Source organism: Bacillus rossius, chromosome 8, assembly GCF_032445375.1.
Source record: "Bacillus rossius redtenbacheri isolate Brsri chromosome 8, Brsri_v3, whole genome shotgun sequence".
NCBI lineage: Eukaryota > Metazoa > Arthropoda > Insecta > Phasmatodea > Bacillidae > Bacillus > Bacillus rossius.
The window spans coordinates 40,101,886-40,114,599 of NC_086336.1; the positions used below are offsets into that span (position 1 = coordinate 40,101,886).

The 12,714-nt window shown below is 40.8% G+C and overlaps 1 protein-coding gene across 2 annotated transcripts in view; it reads right to left on the bottom strand.

The window, feature by feature from the left end:
- Nucleotides 1–12,714, bottom strand: part of LOC134534785 (uncharacterized) — a 310,090-nt gene that overhangs the window by 123,269 nt on the left and 174,107 nt on the right. The window lies entirely within an intron of this gene.

The window sequence follows — 12,714 nt, forward strand, 5'->3', positions numbered from 1 at the left end:
TTAAATGTAAACTTCATCTAATCGACACAAACGATGCAGTAAATCACACATGCTTTAAAACTGATAATTATTTCATTGGTATTCACGTTTCATTACCATAAAAATATCTCAAAACATAAAATGTAAAATATTCAATGTTTTTTGCCAGTTAAAAACCCGTATATTTATACATAATTAAATATTTAAAAATGTGTTAGTTGCTCTGGCATTAAAATGAATCCAACAATACATAAATATGCAAAAAAAATTGTATTTCTCATCGTAGCCAACCATAGCGACAGTGAAAGTGAAAGTGTAAATATATGTAAAATAATGTAAATATATATTCTTAGTGTAATACCATGTAAAAGGAAAAATTAAATGTATTCAGAGATGTGGACAAAGTTAGCATTAATGACATTGAGCCAATGGCTCCGGACACATAATGAAGGTTTTTTAAACTTTTTCCTTCAATAACTATCATTCTAAAACTACTGTAAACCTGTAAATATTATATATAACCAATGTTCACTTACCTTTAAATTATCAATGTATTTATCAATGGCAAAAGAGCACAATGTGCTAGCATGTCAAATGTACCTATGTAAAGTGCACGTGCATGATAATACCAGAATAAAGAACTTCTGAAATTGAAAAAAAAAAAAAATTGAATTGAATCGTAGTTCACAATAAGATATTATATAATATTATCAGAAAATTAAACTTATGAAAACCTTCTTCTTCACCATTAACCAATGACACGCAGGCACAAAGAGTAGTTTATGCGCTACGCATACGTCATCGTAAACACTCGCAAATAGCGCGTGCGAAACTTGGATTGCTACCAGAGTACAGTATTACAGTATTCATAGCAAAATTCAAGAAAATTTTAAGGACTCATAAGCAGTGAAAATTAAATTAAGAGGCCCGCCCATTCAATGGTGTATTTGTGTTTGAGACGGAATGGTAAGTGCGAAGCTCGCTGGTGCTTCTAGCGTGGTGTCGCCTCTAAGAGCAATGCTGTGGACTGGCACGCAGTCTTCTTGTCGAGCATAGGGCAACTATGAGATTTGAGTGGTGACCATAACATTATATGGCGGAGAAATTGAGATAAAGGTATAACACAAGACTTGAGTGGTTTCAATACCAGGAATTTCGTGGCTAAAAGAGGTATTCTGAAAAAACAAGCGTTTTAACGTTTTAACCATTTCGACTCTCCTAAAAACACGGCTAAAAAACGAATTTTTTGAAACAGAACTACTGTTCAATTCTCAGCGTATTTTTAATGCTTTTCATAAACGGACCCCACTCAAATATGTAAAACAGTTTTTTTTTTAAAAAAAAATGCGTGGTTTTTCCTGAAACTCTGCACACCGTACGTGTGCCCCGGTGCATGGCATCTCTCTTCCACTCGATTGGAACAACCATCGATTTGACTTTTCAATAATATTTTCGTCGTTTGAATTATTAATATTATGTAATTTAACGATCGTCCACCTATTTTCAGCACAATCGGTACTGTTATTTAAAATAATGTTGAATATTCAAATACGTTTTTAACGAACAATGGTGTTTTACAGTTACACATAATAATTCAAATTACACCCGGGATCTTTTGCACAATGTTTTAAAAAATAGTAGGGGAGCCCTTCAGGTGTTTATAGAGACGTGCGTGCATGCGCACTCCGCGGAGCGGTTACGTCACCGGAGCCCGCGGCGGGACCCGCCGGGCCGCGACTTGCAGCAGACGACTCGCGGGCCATCCGTCACTTTCACGTCGGCGCCTCGCGGTCGGCACATCACAGCCGAGGCGGACAAAGCCGCCCGCAGTGTCGCTGCTTCTTCTTTTTTTTAATGCCGTTATTTCTCTTCCCGTTCGCCCTGGAGCGAGCGTTCTCCCGCCGGGTTACGTCATCAACCAAACACAGAGCTAGCCGTGGGAGAAAAAAAAACCGCACTCATTTCCGCTACGGCTGGTACATCAGTAAAATTCCTAAACCGTTCTAGCGATCTTTCGGCGGCCCCCCGCCTATACCTAGGCACACATTCGGTGCGCAGAGTTTCAGGAAAAAACCACGCGATTACTGCTAAATTGATGAGTAGTCTGTTTCCGGATTTTTCAAAAGAGCCTTTTTAAAAGAGCGAAAATTGCTAAAAACGCGTTTTTTCAGAATAGTTTTAAGGCATGCAACACCCGGTACAGATTATTGCATTACACCTTTATGATCATTTCTCCACCATATGTTATGGTTACCGCACAGCCCAATCCACAGCTTTGCGCTTTACAGGCGACACCGTGCTAGAAACACCAGCGAGCTTCGCACTTATCATCCCGCCTCATTAACCCCTGACAAGGTTGACCCCTTAACTAGCACGTATTTGAACCATATACGTATCAAAATGTGTCAGATTATTTTATATATCAAAGGAGTCCCAGATACAAATACAATTTAGGTGAAAGGGGAAAAAAAATTAATAAATGCTTATACAAAAGTGATAAACTTTAACATATCAAAATTTTATTTTAAATATTTTATTAGAATTTTTTGCATAATTTCGCGAATGTCAACTTATTATCCATCAGGATTCATTACAGGCTTGATTGTTAGACGCTAGACTAACTCACGTTCTTGGTAATAAATGGTTCGATTCACGACAGCCCACGTCAATATGTACATTATGGTGTGTATAATATATGTATCTATATACAAACCGAAGCTACAACATTTATAAAGTTACAATAACGGCAATATTAATGACGAGCGAACCTTGAGCAACGAGCAACTTGAAAACACTTGAATGTATGGAAAGCTGTCATAACTTGAAAACACACAACTCAGAGATATATAGGTAACTTAAAAACACACAAGATAGAATATTCTAAGTTATGAAAGTTCTAATTTATGTGGGGTTTTTTTCCCTCAAGAATTCTAAGTTATAATGGTTCTAACTTATACGGGTATCCCCTAATATATAAATTAGGGCATGGGCTGGGTTAATAAAATAAGCAAGGAACGCAACACCGTAACATAAGCATAAAAGCGCAAGAAAATTACGATCGCTTATAAAGCACGCAAGTCGCAAGACGTCACTAACAGAAAACAGTTTCTACCCCGAGCTTATTTTGATTATTCGTGTTTATAAACTTAGCATGTGGTAGTTGCTTTCATTGCGAGAGGCGTACAATAAAACAAGAACAGCGTAGCCTTCTACAAATATAACGTCTGCGTCTCTTCCCTCATTCGTAAGTGTTCATGGGCTAGATTGTGTTAAAGCTCCGTGGAAGCCACACTACAATATTATGTGTGAATATTCGCAGCCGGTACAGATTGTGTATTGTGCTTAGTTGCGGTGTGTGCCTTCTGCGGCATACCAAGCATAGCTGTACCTTATAAGATTCCCTCCACAATGTGTACCGCTGACCCGTCGCCTGGTAGACTATTAATATGAATGAAAAAACCGTGTTTTGTTTATTGCCAAATTCTTACGTGTAGAATGCTCTCTAAAATTTCAGTACGCTGAAAAGTGTTCCTCATTTTATTATAAAAATATGGACGCAATTACAGCTGATAATATTATTTTTCTCAGTTAACCATGTAAGCGACCAGGTGATAAAGCCACCCTATATGTATGATCGGTTGTAAATAAGCTTCACTTAAATAAATTCAATAATTCACTCCAAACTATTAAATTAAACAATAAGTTCACAATTAAGTATATTCACAATTGGAACAAACATGGCAACAAAATCCTGAAAAACGCATTACTACTAAAAAAAAGCCATACAATAACAATAAATAATATTTTATTTCGAGTTTATTTTTTTACTGACATTTACCATTTATACTTTTAGTTGAGGGAGAAAAATATTCATCTGATATTTCATCATGAATACCGACGCGATCTATGAATCTTCAAAAGACTGGTTCGCTACAGTGGTGCTATCTACAGCGGGTGATTCGAAACGTTGGCTGGGTGCGTAAAAAGGACTGTTCGCCTTCGGCGAGTGCTCTTTGACGGACAAGCCTGGCCGGCGACCCCTCGTGCTTGTCCGTGACGCACCGGACAGGAGGGGGAGGGGGGAAGAGAGGGCGGCCTCGACCGTGGCGACAGAGATCAACGCACGGACACGGGAGAGAAAGGAGAGAGAAGCAGAGAAGAAAAGGAGGAGGGCGATCACGGGTGAGTGCCAACGCGATGAGGAGCGACACACGTGCATAACAATGGGGGGCCTCCGCCGACGCCGCCAGCAGACCACTCCCACGCCCCGAGACTACGAGACTACGTGACCGTGCAGCGCACGTCTGCAGACATCCAGGCTTGCCACGGAGAGGCGATCTCATAACTGCGGTCGCAGTTCATCAAATAAAAAAAAAACCCTTCCAATGGCACGAAGGAACCACGTATTTTTCTCGAAAACAATATGTTCGCTCATTAGACGCGCTACCTTGCAATCGGCTGCCGTCTGCAAGAGAAGCCATTGCCATATTTGGCCGGGCCATTTCAGGACGTGTTTGCTTTGCTTCCGCGCTGGAGGGCTGTGTGATTGGTGTTCTGACAATAGGCATGCACCTGAAATAGACTCAGCCAACCACGAAACACAGGTAATGCTACGAAGTTCTAACACACAGCTGGTGTGGATATCGTTTCGCGAAGAATTCCCATTAGAGATGTGAGAGAGAACGTGTCTTGGTAAAAAAAAAAGAATAAGAACAATCATATTTTCCTTGAAGATTTTCCTTTGCCAGCATAGATTTAAAAAATTGAAGATAGGTTGATACAGGATATACGGTAATTTATTTTATGCAGATTGGTTCTACTCAAATCATAAATAAGTAAGCCATTGGGTAGTAAAGAAAGACAAAATGTGTTCTTTATTGTTTGTTTCTGTTTGCATAACAAAGTTGATACGATTTATTTGTATGTTTCTGTGAAAGTATAACTCGTTGGAAAATACTCCCAAAAATACTTGTCAGGAAAACTTCACATCTCTATTCACCGTTCCTCATTATTGGTGTGACGTATCGTCTGTGTCAAGTACCAGAGATACCCATTCCCCAACTAACACTTGCAAAGCAACACACTTTTTTCACGAACACTGACTATATCACCTAAAGTTCGTTTACAAACACTGTTTACAGAACAACAGTGGCAGAAGGATTCGTAAGAATTCATAAGTACTTATGACAACTGTCATTCTGAGGCAAGTTACGCGAGCCAGAATATACGACTGAAATTGATCCGTACACATGACTTTCTTGTAAGTGGGCAATTTAACACAATATTGAAGTCAGTTTTTCATTGATACATATATTAAAATATTAATTAATGAACTTAACTCAATATGTAACCTACGTAAACATTCATCATATTTACATATTTTTTAACGTGTTTTATTTATTTCCAGAAACTTTATTTTTCTTGCTGTTGTATCTCTCCCGTCATGAACTTTCACATTATTATTAATGTTTCGGGAATCCCTCTGGATTTCGAACTATAGCGTTGTTTAATTGCTTTACAAGTAGTATCTGTATGCTTTATAGCATTCATATTTTTATAAAACAATATTAGTTTCAAAAAATGTTTCATAAAAACTTCACATTAGAGAAGAAAATGGGAATCAACAAATTTTTCGCTACACAATAACTCCTATTTGCCTAACTTTAATTCATTCTTCGCTATAATATTTTCGTATTTTAAAATTTTGGTAAGATGCTTAAACAATAAAGGTTTGGCGTAATATAACACCTCCAAACTCTTTTCATGTTGGATTGTTTTTTTGCCTTTGTTTACCTATACCAATACCAGGTTTTTATTTAGAAATGTTTGAATAATGAGACCGCTGAAAATATAAGTAACTATGTAGGCATGTCCCAGTTGTCAAGGGCGTACGCGTGGGGTGATGGGGAGAGAGAATAACAACCTCCTCCCCGCGAAATCCTAAGAAATCGTATAATTCCTGCCAACAAAAGGAAATAATTTAAAATCAAACAACGGACAAAATGGTTGTACTCACACACTCACGCCTCCCCCAATCCGCTCAACGAAAGTCCGCGCACGCTCTTTCCAGCTGTAGAAACTCAGAAAAGATACATGGTAGATGTATACAGAAGCATCAGTCATACAAAAAAAATGGTTGTCTGTAAAGTCGGTTTACGGACGATAGTTTAACGTGACAACGTCATAACAAAACATTGATGAAATGATTGCATACTTTTATGAATAAAATTGAATCATTTTTATTTTAATAATAAAATAATAAATACTTGAAATTATACTAGTAATCAGATTTATTTATTTATTGCCGAAATTTTTGTTGTAATAAGCAATGAAAACCACATTAACTTTTCACTTCACTTTATAAACAGTCGACGAAACAGTTCACGTGTAGATGACTTGTAATTAATTTTAAAAACTGGCGTTTAGTTATAAAGTTTAAATATAATTATGAACAAGTCTTCATATAAATAAACTGTAGTCAAATATCTATCATTAATTATATCAATCACCATAATTTTTTAGTCAATTGTAACATAACCTATTATTACTGCACTCGCCGACAGAAGCTACTTTTTTTAATAATAAAAGAATAAATACTTGAAATTATACTAGTAATCAGATTTTTAAAATGCAAGAATAATTATCCTTTATTGCCAAAATTGTTGTTGTAATAAGCGATCAAAACCACATATTAAAATTCGTCGAGAATATTTTACGGTTTTATGTATTCCAGTGCTCAAAATGATATGCAATTGTGGCCCCGGGCACGAAATTTTATTTATAATTCATTAATAATAATGCCCCTCGCAATAAACAAAGGAAAATATGTATTAACGAGTGCCTGGTTCCCGCGGCAGCTGCTAGAGAGCACGACTCATTCGGTTCGCGTCCGTCACCGTATATTGCAGCACGGTAGGGGAATAATATTATTTAGTTTTTATAATACGATTTTATAACAAATACGCATCCCAAATACACCAAACTTATTTATAATGTGTTACAATCTTATTAAAGCATTGTGCAAAAGATCCCGGGTGTAATTTGAATTATTATGTGTAACTGTAATACACCATTGTTCGTTAAAAAACGTATTTGAAAATTAAATTCAACATTAATTTTAAATAACCGAACCGATTGTGCTGAAAATCGGTGGACGATCGTTAAATCATATAATATTAATAATTCAAACGACGAAAACATGATTGAAAAGTCAAATCGATGGTTGTTCCAATCGAGTGGGAGTACGGCGCATGCGTACAATGAGCGTAACGGGACACATCCGTAGTGGGACAATGTGCGTTACGGGACACTTTTTCGTGCATGCAGCCGGCGTTCATCGATTTATTAGACGTTGTCACGTCAAAAATGTTAACTCCAATATTTGTCAGACTCTTTAGAAAATAGCAATGCCGATACAGTATAACACTGAGATTGACCTATATTAGGGATAGGAAAAATTCGCGGGTTCAATGACCTGCAGGATGAACTCCATAGTTCTACGTACACTCGGTCAAATGCCACCCACCCATTGGCTGCCGTCTTGTGAGACGTTCAACGTAGCAGCCTGTGATTCGATAAAGCATTGGTCGGGCGTTTCTAATTGGCCCAGAGTCATCCAGGTGAGTTGTGAGCCAATAGCAGAGGCAGCACTGAGGTGTAACTATTTGGATTTTAGCCTGTCGCGAAATGAACCCGCGAATTTTTCCTATCCCTATGCTATATTTAATAATCATAACTTCTTGCAGTGGAAAATATTAATTTGAAACATTATGTCATGCATGTATTTAAAAAAATATATATATTCTAGCTTACACTGTGTGTAACAAGAGAAAAACCTGAACAACAGACGACAAACGTTATTTGACATCGGCTGATTTTGGGTAGGTTTTCTCTGCGTGTGTGTGTTTGTGTATTCATGTTTTGTTAGTCCGTTGTTCATGTTTTCTGCATGTCACACAATGGCGTACGACCAACATGTTCTGGATCAACTCGAGATGACGCACGAAGCTCCTCCTCCTGCAGGTAGTTCGCATCGGGTCGTTACCACAACGCCGAACGTATAATAACGCCGAATGCCACATTGACCGCAACGCCGACAGCTAGAAAACTGCTGTGTACCACAGCGCCGAAATACAGTAACGCCGAAAAATGATGCTGCGGGGAGGGGGCCACAGGAGCAAAATGAAAAACAACTGAATGAATTTGTGTACCTAACCTTACCTAACCTAACCTTTGTGGCAGTCCTGCAATGACATTTTTCGGGGATAATGTATTTCGGCGTTGTGGTACACAGCAGTTTTCTAGCTGTCGGCGTTGTGGTCAATTTGGCATTTTGGCGTTATGGTTTTCGGCGTTATTGTACGTTCGGCGTTATTGTACGTTCGGCGTTGTGGTATTTCGGCGTTGTGGTGCGTCCCCGTTCGCATCGCGGAAGGTACCGTAAATATCGAGGGAGGGGCGGTGTTGGGGGGGTAGGAGTGGCGGCGGGTGAGGTAACCAACGAGGCTCCAGAGACGGGCGTCGCGGCGCCAGGAAGCCTGTGGTCGGCGAGAGACGCGGCGTCCGCTCGGCGCCGAGTGAGGTCAGGCAGGCGGCACACGCGATCCGGGTAGCACTCACCTCTACGTGCGGGTACTTTCCGGAGCAGGACGTTCCCAGTTCGGGTGTCATTCGGGTGCACACACAAAAAAAGTGTGAAAAAAAATAATTTCTGTCTTTATTTTAATACGTTTATCATGTAAACCGCATGACAAAATTGTATGGTTTAAATACAATATTGACTCCACTGCTGAGAGCCGTGCGTGGGATTTTAAAATTCGTCGTTGAGAGAACGGAAGGGGCAAAAGGGGTGATGTGAACGTTTAATACTACTATTTCAGCCACACGTGAAAAAATAATATTTTCAGGTTAAATTTTGGTGTAAAATTATTCTAAATATTATCTCTATAACAATTAAGGCGACGTAAATTTGTATTGTGCTTTAATAGTGCAGCCGAGACTTTTTTTCAATGAGAGATATCCCTGATTCTAATGTAGCCACCCTACTGTTTAATTTATACCAAATTCAACATGATCCTGTAGATCTCCAGAGATCCCTAGGATATTTAATGCCGGTATGTTACGGCCAGATTAAAAACTGATTCACCACACAAAATTGGTTTTCCATTCCAAGTCAATATTTTTGAACTATTAATATTCAGTTTCGAGTACATTTGCGTACCTGAGCAGATATTCTCGGATACAGATATTGTAATTTGGGTACTGTACACTAATTCTGGTACGTCTGGCAACACTGGCAGACAGTGGGAGGCCACAATGAAAATAATGGTACAGTCGTACGAAATAATGATACCCTAACACCGGTACCATGTGCACATAAAATGTATCTTATTCAGTTTATGTCGAAGAAAAGATCTCAATTTTTTATTAAATACATGTTATATGTTTGTCGTTCAAAAAATAATACACTGTTAGTTCACTGAACGGTTCTTTCAATACGAAAGATTAATTTTAAATGTTTATTTTTTTTTGTTGACACACGCCATTGCTGGTTATACTGTAAGTCATAAGAAACCTCAAAAAACAGGGGAAAATTTTATGAATATGCAAACACACCGAGAACATGCCAAAATCAGGCGATCAGTCTGTTTGTGCCTAAGGATGGGAACAGATCTCAGTTCCCGAAACGTCGAAACTGTTTTGTCTTAGTTCTACGTTCGTCTGTGACGTCGTTGTGGTGTCCAGAATATAATGTTTAGTATCATCGCTGGGTTCGTCTGTTTGTCACTGTGTGTTGTCCGAGGTTCTTTGTCTTTATTCACTGCTCTTATGGTAACTGTCTCGTCGTTGTTAGTCCTCTGTGTTCGTCTGTGCTGTCTATGCATTTAACTTTTGACATCGGCCGATTATGACTTACATGTTTGCATTTTCGTCATTTTTTTTGTAATTTTTTTTAGGTTTCTTTATGTCCTGCTGTGAAACTAGAAAAGGCGTAAATTAAAAAAAATTAAAAATTATACACTTTGTTCCAGATAAGTAGAGCCTTTTTATACAGGTTCTTCAGGGAATATTCAAACTTTGACAGCTGAACACTGTGACGCAGTAACCAAAACAAACACAGGTTCACGTGGCACCGGACTATCCAAGCATCTCGAAGACAGCCGACGCCAAGTGGACTGACCGTCTCTGACGCTACACAACACTGTAGAGTCTACGACTCGTGTTGTCGCGAACTGACTGTGTCACCACCGCCGAGGCGAGCCGTCCGGTCCGCAAGCCGTCACTGCGGCATCGAGGGGAGTCCCAGGCCGCGAAATGCTGTCCATCACCTCTTAGGGGTCGTCCATTAATCACGTGATGTTTATTTTTAGCAATTTTTTTAACCCCCCCTCCCCCCTAGTGATTTGTGGTGAGGTTTTAGATTTACCCCCCCCCCCCCCTCAATAAATCACGTGTATTTTTTTGGTACAAAATATTTTTAAAAATTTCAGAATATTATCTTTAAATATAGGTATAATCAAATTTAATTCTGGAAAATTAAGCACAGCATGTATATTCGGCGCCAAAATCCCAGTCTTACTGGAGACTGGCAAGCCGAGCTGGGTGGTTCATGTTGCGGCGGGCGGGGATATTGTTGCCTGGCTACGGCGAGTCAAGGTCACGCATCGCTTGTAGAAATCGCGCGAAAAAATTAATACACGTGATATCTCTCTACACCCCTCCTCCTCCCCCCTTGTGATATTTCGTGATTTTTCCCGAACCCCCCCCCCCCCCCTTTTTCGAGCCTCACGTGATTAATGGACGATCCCTTAGGTGCCATCTAGTTCTCTGCAATTGGGCTTTACTTGGAATAATGGTTGACGGGGCGCGGGGCGGCCAGGGCCCGAGGTAAGGTGCACGACAAGGGGTCTGCTCAGCCCTCAGCATGGACCCCTGGTGTCAGACGGGGGTCGAGAGAGTGTGTGCGCTGAAGCCTTTATTTTTCCCTAACCTAACTTAAAACTAAGTGAATTTGGGAGGGGTCTGGGTTCGGGAGAGACTCTAAGTGCGTCTCAGGTCGAAGCCTATACGCTCTAATCATGCAGGGTTTAATCCATGCAGGAGAGGAAGCATGCATCATGTGCTAGGAGGGTATTGTACAGCCATGGCTGCGGTTGGCGCCATGACTGACTCCCCTCACTGACTATCCTAGACTAAAACTAGATAAGTTGGGCACAGGTAAAACCTGCATGGACGCAGGGAAACCCTGGGCACTTACATGCAGGATGCAAAAGTTTCATGCATTAATAATTAACAAGAAGGTTGGTTACAGGAAACAGAAGGATGGTTCCCGAAGAAGAGTTGGACAGAGAGTAGAAATAAACTACCGAGCAAAGGGCGGGAACTTGTACATTTCTGTTCGCACTTCATTGGGTGGCATTGGTTGTTTCGGGGGCAATGGCGGATCCAGAGGTTCATCTCGGAGGAACTCTAGGTTTTCAGAATAGCCAGAGAAAAAAATGTCTTAAAATTACTAAATTCGTATTTAATCTACTCACACTACACATAACATCCAACCACCATATTTTATGATTCAACAAGAAATTCATTAATTATATTAAAATATTCTATTGGTTTCAGAAACAATAATTTTTGTCGGCAATATTAATGTAGCAGACAACTGTTTTTTTCGGGGAGGGCACTTGCCCCTGGTGCAGGGGCGTAGCCAGGGGGGGGGGGTTTAGGGGTTAAACCCCCCCCCCCCCCTTAGCACCAAATCTTTAATTAATTTCTTATTCATCACTCAAACAAATTTCATATTAAAATTAATAAAATTTTTACCATTAAAATATTTAAATTTAAGTACCGAAAACTGCTAAAATAGCACTATTTTACACCTTAAAATCCAAATTTTCCCGGGGGAGGACCCCCCGACCGCCGCTTTCATACGGGGGGGGGGGGGGGGGGGGGGGGGGGAGCATGCTTTGTAACACACCCCATACACAAATCCTGGCTACGCCACTGCCCTGGTGCCCCCCCCCCCCTCCTGGATCCGCCACTGTTCGGGGGCGACTTTCGTCGTTAACCCGCCGGGCTGCCGGCCGCCTAATGCTGAAGCTCTCGCTCCGACCGGAGTGTACGCCGCGCCGACCCGACGGGCCCCGAGGGGGGAAACGGGGCGGGCTCTCACGACTTTCCAGCCCGTCGGCGGGCCGAGAGACCCAGACGCCCGTGATTACCCGGGCCGGCGCCACGGCGGCGCCTGTCCCGACCGACGACCGCCCGCCCCGGTGCGCAACCAGCCTCCACCTCCGGGAGAGTTCTTCCCGGTGTCGCGGAACACCTCCCAGTTCACTTGACGAAAGTTATCATCTTTAAGGAGATGACGAATCGGAGGGCCAACGAAGATACCAACTTTAACTTTAGCATCGCTGATATGTGGAAATAGTCCTCTTGAGGTACTGTAAAGCTCATCTGCCCTGTTCCTTCTCTTTTACAAAGTTCTTCACGAATTCGAGATTTATGTGTAGAGGTGGCAAAAGATTTTGGTTCTTTCTACCAGAGGATCATGTTGAAGATTTTTCTCTCCGGGGCAGAAATTTTCCCTTGGGGGCCAGACCTTTACCTTGTAGTGAGATGACCTAACCCGACTGTCCCACTGACAGAGGAAACAGCAGTATGTACTTTACGTATCCCAACAGCATGCTCAGCAATATTCCAATGACCATGTTTCCACAAATTTGCCACTGATGGTAG